The sequence below is a fragment of the Ceratotherium simum genome, chromosome 13, assembly GCF_057802395.1.
Source record: "Ceratotherium simum simum isolate JZ-2026a chromosome 13, ASM5780239v1, whole genome shotgun sequence".
Classification (NCBI taxonomy): Eukaryota; Metazoa; Chordata; class Mammalia; order Perissodactyla; family Rhinocerotidae; genus Ceratotherium; species Ceratotherium simum.
The window spans coordinates 28,165,105-28,177,686 of record NC_141912.1 but is presented as its reverse complement, the minus strand read 5'-3'; the positions used below and the strand labels follow the sequence as shown (position 1 = coordinate 28,177,686).

The 12,582-nt window shown below is 39.4% G+C and overlaps 3 non-coding genes across 3 annotated transcripts; 2 read left to right on the top strand and 1 right to left on the bottom strand.

Moving 5' to 3' along the window:
- Positions 1 to 3,683: 3,683 nt before the first annotated feature.
- On the bottom strand, positions 3,684 to 3,755 carry TRNAA-AGC (transfer RNA alanine (anticodon AGC)). Its single transcript has one exon. It is a non-coding gene; the product is annotated as a tRNA-Ala (tRNA).
- Positions 3,756 to 10,070: 6,315 nt separating this feature from the next.
- On the top strand, positions 10,071 to 10,143 carry TRNAF-GAA (transfer RNA phenylalanine (anticodon GAA)). Its single transcript has one exon. It is a non-coding gene; the product is annotated as a tRNA-Phe (tRNA).
- A 539-nt stretch (positions 10,144 to 10,682) lies between these two features.
- On the top strand, positions 10,683 to 10,789 carry LOC147915584 (U6 spliceosomal RNA). The gene has a single exon (XR_015554191.1). It is a non-coding gene; the product is annotated as a U6 spliceosomal RNA (small nuclear RNA).
- Positions 10,790 to 12,582: the final 1,793 nt, after the last annotated feature.

The following is a 12,582-nucleotide window of genomic DNA, read 5'->3' as shown; positions in this document are numbered from 1 at the left end:
AATTGCAAGTATATCTGTCTGTGTCTTGTCATATTTAAATCCTTTTAATTGTCTGTTTTTTTAAATTTACAGTTTAACATTATTAGCTAAATTAGGATTTAAGAATTTTATTACTTATTTTTAAACCTAGTTAGTTCAGGGCTAAACTAGATTCGTTTGGCTTTTTTTTTTTTCTTTTTTTTTTTGGTTAAAACAGTGTGGTCATATCTCAATAGGTTGAGGTTAGAAGTGATTCCAAAAAAATGTAGACCAAAATATGTTCTACTAGTTTTAGGTGGAAGTGTGATCTTTCATGAATTAAGTTTGGTTTTGCAGCTTTCATTGACTGTGAGGTGCTAATGCATAGTGCGTTATTTGCAGAAATCTGCTGGCTCATCAAGCAACAAAGTCATTAAAATTCAAGTCACATTAAACACCAAATCATGAAATAAATTCAAAACAAAAAGAGTACTTTGAAAGGAAGATTGTCTTAAAAGGCCAACAGGAGCAGCTGTTCGATATTTTACATAGTAACATTAGTGATCCAGAGTCCTTTTATAAAATGGCACTTTGTTAAAAACTGTGATTGCCAAGACATTAGTGAAAGGTTGCATTAAAGATGTTGGTTTGGAAATGTGGGATGAATGTATGACAAAATAAAATAAAATAAAATGATTTAGTATCCATATCAAGGAATATCAAGAAAGAAGTTATGAACGTTAAGGAAGAAGTTGAGTGTTCATATCCGAATCTTTATGACCTTATTTTTCTTCTGCTTTCAGTTTTCAGTTTTCTGTCAGTGGTGAACTTATTCTTCACTTAAGAATGCTCAAGATTGTTCTTTCTTGGAGCCTTAAAATTCAGACATTCTAGACAGGGACAACACTCTACCAGTGATGGCATGTCAGCTACAGGGGTGTTTTGTCAGTAAGGGAAATTAGAAGGCTCAGGCAATTGTTAAAATGTCCAGTGACGTTCAACAGGTTTCCTCATGTCACCAGCTTAATAAAGCAGTGAAATCAAGATGGCCTAATGTCAAATATTTTCTTATAACAATAACATTATACACATTACATTGACACACACACACACAACATAGAGATTTTTCTTTTATGGGTCATTTCACAATGTCTTGTGACTGACCCTCACACTACTTGCTCCCCGCCACATACACACATATAAAACCTCAAAGTAGAAATCAATTAAAAATGTGTTGCTGAGTAGCGTATTGGAATTTCTTATCCTCCAGCTTTCCTAGATTTTTCCAACTAAATTTTAGAGACTTATTTTTAAATCTTTGAGTGAAATCACAGCCAGAATAGGTCAGTTAACAGAGCACAGTTGATTGATGTATGATAGTTCCATTTGGATTCCAAAGTTTTGATATGAAACTTTTTATAAGAAAGGGGGATATATTACAAAATCTGGGAAACAAGTTAATTTTGATGGCACTCCCATGATTACATATGTGTGTGTGTGTATTCAAAAGAGAACCACAAGAAAAACGCCTAAGTCATTGATGATAGTGACAGCATTTGGGGTGAAGAAGCTTGAACCGGAGACTAAATTCTGTAGCAAAGGTGGAGGAAATGACGACGGGAAATGACAGGAATAGAAGAAGAGAGAGCAACGGAGGCTGGTGTATCAGGAAGATTTGAGTATCAGAGGAACGACGCTCCAGGAAGGATCTGTAAGCGGCAACTGACATCTCTACTAGTAGGAAAAAAAGTGTCTAATACAATTTATTGATACTGTAGATTTCAAGAATGTGATCTTACTAAAGTTTAAGCATCATTGCCATAAGAATATTATCTTACCGGGACTCTACGATAGATACAAACAAAGAAATCATTTCGAATTTTCTTTAGTATTACTTAGATTATTCATAACAATTTGAGATACACTGTTTACAGATTGTGGTGTGGCATAAAAATATTCCTCTCCTATGAATAACTCCATATATGTAATATGTACATAATTAAAAACAATGAATGGAGATATTTGAAAGAAAAAAAAAGGAAAGACCGTGAACTTAGAACATATGTTTGGCCGAATCACCAGATATTAGGAATGGGTAGACATAGTGAATCTCAAGTCTCTCTGGGAGAGTGGAAGGAGTGTCTTCTGTGGAAAACGTGACTTCGACGCTACATAAAGCCCAGTGGCAAGGAAGAGCTCGGTAGGGCGCCTCTTGCCCGAAAGGGATGTTTTTTGGTGGAGCGCGCCCCCTAGAGCTTATTTAAGTTAATTCACAGAATAATTGGCGATTTTGCGTGACTCGCCCAAGTCGCCCAAATTTATGGCGTAGGAGAGATGCGAGGGTCCTAAACTATTGAAGTGAAACCTTTACAGTGGCCTCTCGCTTTATGCGACGGTTTGGTTTCTTGAAAGTGCCAAATTATTTTCAACAAACAATAACTTAACACAAACCAAGACAATCACCTCTTTATGATCAAAACCAGCCTTTCTCTTTCTCTCAAACCTCTTGCCTTGTACTCAGGCAATATTCTACAATACAGTACTCTACAATATTTTCTCCTGGTTTAGGTCTGACATGAAAACTATTTTACTTCATAAACTGGGTTGTATGATCAGATTCGTGTTGATTCATCCAAGTTGTTATTATCATCAGAATCAAGAATTTCAACTACTGGTAGGAAAGGTAGAATCATCCCACAAGTACAAAGCAATTGTCCTAAATCAATGGAGACGGTGTCTGTGTTCTTTGATGCTTCCATAAACCCTTAGGGCTCCTGCTCCATATCTTCTTTTGCAGCCTTTTAAAGAGGTGGTGCTCTCCCAAGCACACCCAGAGTCTGCGTTCAGGACAAGTAGGAGGAAGAAGTTTCCCTGCACTCTTTTTATTTCTTTCGCTTTGGAATCCAAACAGGGCAGAACAGGGCAGCAAACCTTTGTGGCGAATGAGCATCTCCTGCCTTCTCAGCTCCAACCTGGCATTGTTGAGCATCTACCTCTCAATCTTTTAGGACAAGGCAAGGAAACAAGAAAGTGGCTTCCTTCTTTGCCTGGGGCGATCTCTTCTATACCTGTCATCAGGGCCAGCTTCATGGGTCTGTGACCAGTGCAGTTCCCAGGGCCTTGTCCCCAGCAAATTATGTAGCCAGTCTATCCTGCCACTCGTTCCTGGAGAATTCTGTGTCCTTCATGCCAGAGGAGGAATTTTTTTCCCCAAAGTACTAGAGCAGGTTGACTTTTTCAGGTTTTTCCACCCTCTTAAGTTTAAACATTCCCCAACTTTAGGAGAAACCCTCTTGAAATGATTCCTGAGCTAGTTTGAAGTGTGTGATAGATGAGGTGGGGGTAAGGCTAAGTGTCTTAGGAGATGCTCTTTCAAGTCAAAGCAATTTTCCTGCTCTCAGAACTCTAATTTTTCCCACTGCTTAGTTTTGTGGAGTTGAAGACTTTAGCCAACATAGCAGTGATTGCTTGGAGTGGCTAGAGAGTGGATGGATAATAAAAATGTTGACAAAAAACTTTGAGTAAATAAGCACGAATTACCTCCTCGTATTCCAAAATCAATAACAAGTTTGCTAAGACAACACTGTCAACACAGAAGAGAACCGAGAGTTGTGGCCAGAAGTGTCAACACGCAAGAGAGCTGAGGCTGTAGGCAGGAAACTGCGATCATTTAACAGAGCTGCGGACACTTGTGGTCTTCGAGGCATGAAGAGAAACCCCCCAAGTGGAGGTGCCAGGGATTGAACCCGGGGCCTCGTGCATGCTAAGCACGCGCTCTACCACTGAGCTACACCCCCTGTTCCTGAAGGCTTCTTTCAGGAAATTTTTATTTGTAACTATCTATCCACCTGTGCATTTTGAGGATCTGAAACTGGTAGCACAAAGATCCCTTATATACAGTTATTTCTGAAACTCCTAGATTGCATTCTCATTCCCAGCTACATCAAGAGAAAGGCAACTTAATGCCAGACAGAAAGGTGCTGTTCCTAGGCTCTGTTCATGCTAGAAATCCAACTCAAAGTCAGAGCTACACAAAACGTGAATAGAGGAAGGCAAAGAAGAGCCCCTTCCTAGCTCTACCAGCTGAAAGAGCCTAGAATCAATGACACCCTAGTAACGATGAGGACAGCTAGTCTCATATTTTAGTTTCTCAATACAGATCCCCAACAGAAGGAACCAAAGTGGCTGGAAGAATTTGCTGTCACCGGGAGGGCTGGGGCAGGGAAAGTAAAGACGAGCCTAGAACATCTTTCTGTGCCAGAATGTAAGAAAGTGCTCAAAAGGTGAAGTATGCTCAAAAGGACACAGGATCTACGAGACAAATCTTGGAAACATTGAGCATTAAAATGAATAATGAACAATAAAGGAATATAGTCTAATGGATAAAATAAGAATACTTGAGTTCATACTGAAAAGAAAGAAAAAGAAAAAGATGAGGAAAGAAGGAAAGAAATAAAAGAAAAGGCAGGCAGAGAGAGAGGGAGGGAGGGAGGCATGGAGGGAGGGAGGAAGGAAGGAAGGAAGAAAGGAAGAAAAAGAAAGAAAGAGGAAGAAAGGAAAGAAAGAAGAAAAGAAAAGAAAGAAAGAGAAAGTTTTCCTTTTGGTAGTATGCCAATTAATAAGAACCTAAAAAAGGATCATGATTTAGTCCAAGCACACTTGCTCCTGGATTTGGGAAAAAATTTGAAACCAATAAATTAAAGGATATAGAGCAAAAAAGTAGAAAAATCCATCCCTAATTCCTCTAGTTTTGGGGGGAAAGCAATGTTCATCCTCTATAATGAAGAACATGCGGTTTTCAGGTAATTTCAGCTAAAGGAAACATCATCCTACTAAAAACATGAACCACATTTTTGTTTCCTCAGCTTTCCTCCACCATATTCTGGAAGGCTGAGAAGCAGGTGATCAGTGCCTGGTGTGTGCTGGGGAAGAAGTTGCTGCCTGTTCAAATAATGGGGCCATGACAGAAATCAAGAAAGACAGCTATTATTGCCTTATATCAAGAGTTTTGTGGTTTCTTACTTCTTCCAGCCCACTAAGTTTTTAGGCAACATTGATGTTCACAAAATGGCCTAGATTTTTCTATGAAGGAACTCACAAGGAACTTATGAAGTCTCACTCTAGCCAAAATACATAGGATTTTAGAACTTTAATTCAAGTGTCTTACTAATCTGTTTTAGCCACTGGGCTCTCAAATCAAAGCTAAGTTTGGAAGTCCCCAAGTTCTGTGACAGACACCATAACTTGCCTTTGCCCCCTTGGAGAAAAAGTTGGGGACCCTTTGACACTGTCCAACTCCTCACTCACACCTAGTAATTCAGTCAATCCTCCGGTCTAGGATCAAGTTATTAAAACTTCTAATTTATCAATGAATTGCAAAATAAAAATCTTACTGGCATTTTCCAGTTCACAGGCCATATCTTTTCCTTCCCTAGTTACTTTCTACATTGCTCTTAAATTTGTGGTTTCTTTTGTAATATTGTAAGGAACCTCCCCTAAATTGACTAGTAGAACAGAATAGACAGTTGTTAGTCAATATATGTTACAATGGTTTTCAGCTCTTCATATTCCTGTTGAACCAATAACTGCAAGTGAGAGGGCAAATGCACAGACAACTTCTCCAGGAGAAAGCTGGGTTTTACTAGGATCTGTTAGAACTAAGTAGGGGAAATGAAAAGCCCTACTAGGGTCTGAAAAGGGACTCAAACCTCGGACCATCAAATAGAAAGTTTAATTTTCAACAAACTATCTAGGATTAAAGACATTTGATCATGAAAATCTCTTCAATTCAAAAATATTTAGTTACTGCCTAATCTATATTTTTCATCCTTTCCTTTGCCTTACAAGCCCAATGTGCTAACAAACAGTCATTCCCAGCCAAAACTTAGGTACCCAAGCTCAAAATTGCTAGTGGATCCAATTTCTCATTCAAATGGGTCCCACCACAGCTACAGTGGAGTCAAGAAAATGTGGCTATCTGCCGTTATCTTTGAAGCCATCAAGACCGGTGGCTACTTCACCAAAAAACAAAAACTCAACTACACACATGCCCTCTAATGTGCTCGGTTTGTCTATCCTTCAAAGGAAAGAGCAGTGAGAAACTCTCCAAACCATGACAGGCTTAGGAAAAACAAGCCAAGTCTTATGTGGGACAAACACTTTCAGGATGCTTCACTTAGTGGACTTTCTTGGTTCCCACATCCTTAAAGGAAGAGTCAAAGAGATGGCACCCATCAAAATTCTATGCCAATCCCAAGCGTTCTTCCCTGCTCTGCATTTGGGGTCAGATATTATAAATTCATTCTCATTTCCCCATCAGGGTCTAAACTCCCCGAGGCAGCACACACAGTACTCTTGTTTGAATCACTATGCATTACGTTTTGTGTCCTTCTGGCAGCCTTTTGGCACAATGAAGAAGGAAGTTTTAAGAAGGAAGATTTTTTTTTTAACTTTTTTTTGAGATAATTTCAAACTTAAAGACAGATGCAATAACTATCTTACATACCCAGGTTCATCTATTGCAAACATCTTGCCACATTTGCTGGTTCTCTCTCTATCTTTATATACACACACAGTTTATTTTTTTTCCTGAACAATTTGAGAGTAGTTAGCAAACATATCCCTCTATCCCAACATTTTTCAGTGTATTTTTTAATGTGACACCCTTATGTAAGCACAGTCAAATTTAGAGAATTTAACATTGATACAAAACTATTATCTAATATACCATCCATACTCAAATTTTGCTAATTGTCCAAATAATATCCTTTATTGTATTTTTTCCCCAAATACAAGACCACTCCAGAGGGACACATTTTATGTAATTATCTTGTCTCTTTAGTCTCTTTTAATTTGGGACAGTTCCTCAACCTTTCTTTGTCTTTCATGACATTGACATTTTTTGAAGAGTATGTGACAGTTGATTTGTATGATGTGTTTCAATTTTGGTTTCTTCTTGATTAGATTCAGATGACGATGCATTGTTGGTCAGAATGCCACAGGAGTGTTGCTATGTCCTCAGTTTATCTCATCAAGAGGTGCATTATGTCAGTATCCCCCTTATAGTGCTGTTAATTTGATCATTCGAGGCAAAGTTTTGTCTGCTGAGTTTCTTCATGGCCAAGTTACCATTTTCATAACAAATATGTGGGGACACACTTTGAGACTACATAAATATAGCATCCCTCATCAAATGTACACCCATAGCTTTGGCACTGACTGGTGAATTTTGCCTGAATCAATCATTACAGGACAGTGGAAAATGATGACTCCAATTAATTGGCATACTACCAGAACGAAAACTTCCTTCCCTCCTTCTTTCCTTCCTTCCTTCTGTCCTTCCTTCCTTCTTTCCTTTCTTTCCTCTTTCCTTTCTTTCTTTTTCTTCCTCCCTTCCTCTCTTTCTTTCTTTCTTTCTTTCCTTCTTTCCTTCTTTCCTTCTTTCCTTCTTTCTTTCGTTCTTTCGTTCTTTCTTTCTTTCTTTCTTTTTCTTTCTCTCTTTTTCTCTTCCTTCCTCTCTTCCTTCCTCTCTTTCTTTCTCTCTCTCTTTCTCTCTTTTTCTCTCTCTCTCCTCCTTCCTTTCCTTCCTTTCCTTCCTTCCCTCCTTCCCTCCCTCCCTCCTTTCTTTCTTTCCTCTTTTCTTTCTTTCCTTCTTTCTTTCCTTCTTTCTTTCTTTCTTTCTTTCTTTCTTTCTTTCTTTCTTTCTTTCTTTCTTTCTTTCTTTCTTTCTTTCTTTCTTTCTTTCTTTCTTTCTTTCTTTCTTTCTTTCTTTCTTTCTTTCTTTCTTTCTTTCTTTCCTTTCTTTTTATTTCTTTCTTTTCTTCCTTCCTTCCTCTCTCTCTCTCTTTCCTTCCTCTGTCTTTCCTTCTTTCCTTTCTTTCTTAACTTCCTCCCTCCCTTCCTTCCTTCGTTCCTTCTTTCCTTCTTTCTTTCACTCTTTCCTTCATCTTTTCCTTTTTCTTTCTTATCAGTATGAACTCAAGTATTCTTATTTTAACCATTAGAGTATATTCCTTTATTCTTCATTATTTCATTTTAATGCTCAGTGTTTCCAAGATTTGTCTCGTAGGTCCTATATCCTCTTGAGCATACTATCATCTTTTGAGCACTTTCTTACATTCTGGCACAGAAAGATGTTCTAGTCTCATCTTTACTTTCTCTGTCCCAGCCCTTCTGGTGACAGCAAATTCGTCCAGCCACTTTGGTTCCTTCTGTCGGGGGTCTGTATTGAGAAACTAAAATATGAGATGAGCTGTCCTCATCGTTACTAGGGTGTCATTGATTCTAGGCTCTTTCAGCAGGCAGAGCTAGGAAAGGACTCTTCTTTGCCCTCCTTTATTCAAGTTTTCCATAGTTCAGATTTGGGGTAGGATGACAAGCGTGAATAGATTCTAGGAACAGTGCCTTTCTGTCTAGCATTGAGTTGCCTTTCTCTTGATATAGCCGCGAATGAGAATGCAATCTAGGAGTTTCAGAAATAACTGTATATAAGGGATCTTTGTGCTACCAGTTTCAGGTCCTCAAAACACACAGGCAGACAGATAGCTGCCATTAAAAATTTTCTGAAACAAGCCTGAGGCAAGAGGGGGTGTAGCTCGGTGATAGAGAGCTGTTTTGCCTTAGAATTTGGGGTAACTTCGTTAAAAGGCATTATCCAATCTAAAACAAAAGTTAAATTCTAAAGACATTCAGTGTGTGATGATACTAGTTGAGGGCATTCCTTCCCATTCAAAGCAATTTTCATCTAAGCCCTGAGCTCAAAAACCACCATTTATCACTGCTAAGTCATTGAACTGCTGTGTGGTTGGACAAGTCAGGACCTTCAGCTACTATTTCTGATAAAAATTTGCAAAAGTGACAATGCTTGGTTCCACCAGAGCAAATTAAATTCATTGTTGACATTTCTTGTTGAATAACATATGATACATTCAGATGTCTCCCACAAAGCATCTGCAGATGAATAATATAATAAATAACCATAACTTACATTTGTCACAAGTTTTAAAACTTGTTCAACTAAGCTTTTTCTGTTCCTTTCATAATTTTACCATCACCAGTTGTAACATACTTTAGCAGATTTCAGTTCAGGTTGTAATGAATGGTTGTTTTTTCAACTTCTCAGAGAACACTCTCACCTGTAGTCTTTCCATGTAGACTATTCATGCAGGTTACCTGTAGTCTTTGCATGTAGACTATTCATGCAGGTTATTTCTTCAGTCACTCCAAACTGGCATTGACTCCTCCAATAAACAACTGCATAATATTGGTAACATCTATAGACTCATCAAGAGTCAAAGTAAATGATGCAAAATCATTTGCCTTATTTTTAAAATTAACTGTTGATGTTTGCCTCAATGTCCTCAAGTCTCTGATCAACTATTCTCACCAAAAGACTAACAGTCTTAAACAAGTTTCTTTTCTCTAGACATATTTCTTGTAGCACTACAAGTAAAGACTGTCTAATTACCCCACCACCGTAAAGGGTTTCCTTGCACGGCTAACAAAGGAGGCAATCCAAAACTTACCTGCTTCCATCCTCATTTTCATGTCTTAAAAATTTTTGTAAAGAAATTCTGTTGTGATGGGATATGCCATTGTAAATTTTCTAATTTTTGTGAGTTACTTTCCTGTAAGTTGGGAATATTGTGATGAATATTTAGTCTGGTCATGTTCATATATATTGTACTCTTTTAGCAAATTTATAGCCTCATTGGATTCCAGTTCTCAGCATTTTTGGAGATTAAGAGAGAGGAAAGATGGAAAAGAAGAGAAAGATAAGGAACCCCAGGAAATATTTCCTTTAGTGTTCTTTATTTTTTGAGTTGTGTCTGAGTCAACTGACAGGCTGCAGAGGAGTAGAAAGGCTTTCCATTGACTCCCTCACTATCAGCTCTCCTCCAAGTCTCCGTCCTCCACCCATCCATCCCCCGCTGCCAGAAACTGGATCCAACCTGGCATAAGTGGAAGACAATAGATTCCAAGTCTTACTGGGTGGGCAAATATATTGGACAATTAGACGGCCAGCCACACGTAAAGAAGGTAAAACCTAAAAACGAAAGCGGCACACAATCAAGTACTGAAAAAGAAAGAGAAGAAAACGTCTCCGGTAGGGGGCCGAAATAGCTCAGTAGGGAGAGCGTTAGACTGAAGATCTAAAGGTCCCTGGTTCAATCCCGGGTTTCGGCACACTTTTCGTTTTAGTCAACGTCAAGGCGGATTTGCTTTCTTGTGGGTCAGGGAAGATTGTCCTGAGTTGTTCGTCTGAGGATATTCTCGTATGTTGTATCCCTTTAGCAAAGCTAAAGCGTAATGGCACAATAAACACAAAGCTGTGCCGGAATTCCACCCTAAAGGAGTTGACGATCGAAACCCACTTTACTGTTTTGACGTGATCTGTAAGCACTGGTAATAAAAAGACAATAATCAAATAATGTAGAGTTATGCACATGACACCGAAAAAGTTGTGGAACTGTCACCGAGTCGCTGCGATTTGCGGTGCGCCCCGCAGCAGCGGGAAGAGAAAAGAGAGTTGCCTGTCGGCTCTGCGGCGACTACACGCTGTTGTAGCCCGAGAGCAGCCACAGTCCGTGTGTAAGAGAATGGAGTGGCTGTGTTCGAATAATACTTTACATATGAACAGTGACGTTTGAATTTCATATAAATTTCATGCGTCACGAAACACTATTCTTTGTTTTGTTTTTTCAACTGTTTAAAATAAAAAACCGGTGCTTGTTTAGACAGCACATATACTAAAACTGGGACATACGGCGAAGATTAGCAGGGACCCTGCTGCAAGGATGACACGCAAATTCAGGACATGTTCCTTATTTTTTTTAATGCAAAAAAACTATTCTTAGCTCTAAGGCAATAATTTACCAACCACTAGGGCGAAGGATCCCATTGCAAAAACTCAGACCGTTAATAGCAGGCGAGATATCGGTAGCCTTCTACGAGTCAGAAATAACTGGAGAATAAACGCGAACATAGGGAACCTGAACTTTGTTGCCCTGGATTAAAACCTGCAAGTTTACCAAGTGAGCTACCCGAATCCACAGACCTAGCTGCTGCGCACATACTCGCTAACTCATTTGGTAGATCTTGTCCTAGTTTGTAAATCTCTAGCATTCCCTTCGTTGCAGAGAAAATTCCATTTGAAACTGTGCTATAATCGCTAGCTCTCTCTCTCTCCTGTCATGTCTCCTCTCTTTCTGTCTTCCATTCCTTTAGGCATTCAGAACCAGATCTGCAGCGTTGCCTAGAAAATCTCACCACAGAGCTTGCAGACTCAAGGTGTTTTATTTCATGGTAAATATTGGGAAACCATCCCTTTCTCGTTTTTTAATTTCCACATAGCGTTAAATTCTAGAGGAAGTGTTAAATTCTAGAGGAAGCACGCTATTCTTGATACCGGCTCACGACAAGGTTGACATGAGGGAAGCCGTATTGTAGAAAAAAAACCCTATTGTAACTTTGAATGACCTCTGACTAACTAACCCAGCTGGATATGCACCCACCAGAAGATCTAACTGCTCTGTAGATTTTACAGCCCCTGCTTGTGCATGTACCTCTCAACTTCGATAAGATACCTTTGTTCGTCTGAGATCCTTAGGAATGTGATGACCCCCGAACAGAGAGTCTATGCAGATAGCCATCATCAATGAAAACTGAAAGATCTGGTGTGGCACTCCCAGTCTGTAATGCCAGAAGGTCAGCATTCCTAACCTCCTCCCCTATAACCCACCAGCCTATATAACTGCTATATGACTTTGTGTCCCCTGAGGATGGTTCTTTGAGACATTAGATGGCCAGCTTCCCCCTTGCTAGCAAGCTGTAACAAACTGCCATTTCTTTTCCACCATCCTGCCTCTTGACAATTGGCTTTTGTCTCGAAAAGAGCAGATCGTACCCTTTGTGCAATAACATTCTTCTCCGTATCCCTGTACATTGTGATTTTTATCTCTCTTGCAGCCTTCCTAGGCAAAGGGGAAGAACATTGAAGGAGAAAGTTTGAAGACACAAGAAACGTTCCATAATGGGCCTCTCTCTGTTGGTGGATGGAACAGCCACTCAGGCAATCTCTTGGCAAGCTCACCTCAGAGCTTGGCCAACTGTGGGAAGACCATGAGAAGAGTATCTTTTTGTCTACCCTGTACTGCCTCTTCTCTGATGTAGCTGCAAGACTGGATTCAAGGTAGGAGCTTCAGAAATAAAGGAGCTGAACAGAGGAACTCTGTTCTGCCAACTCTTAGGTCCTTGAAGACACCCGGAAAAGGAAGATCATTAGTCACGAACTTTTTCTCATTAGCTGAGCGTCAGGGTGGATGTGGTTGAGTTGTGGAGAGATTACTGAGCATAGAAGTCTAGGTGTAATCTTCCATGTCTCCACCCTTGCACTCTTCCACAGCCCCAGCTCCCTGACCATGTCTGAGCCTCTCCTCTTTTTTTTTCTTTCTCTTTTGTTTTATCTTACTTTTGTTTTTGTATTTCTTTACTCATCTTTTCTTGCTCACACTCAAGGAAAAACAGTTATCTAATTCATCGCTTTCAGTACTCAAGGATTTCTACTCCTAGGGCTTTGGAGTCTATGGCCTGAGGTGATTGTGTCAGAACAAGGAAGGCTGGGTT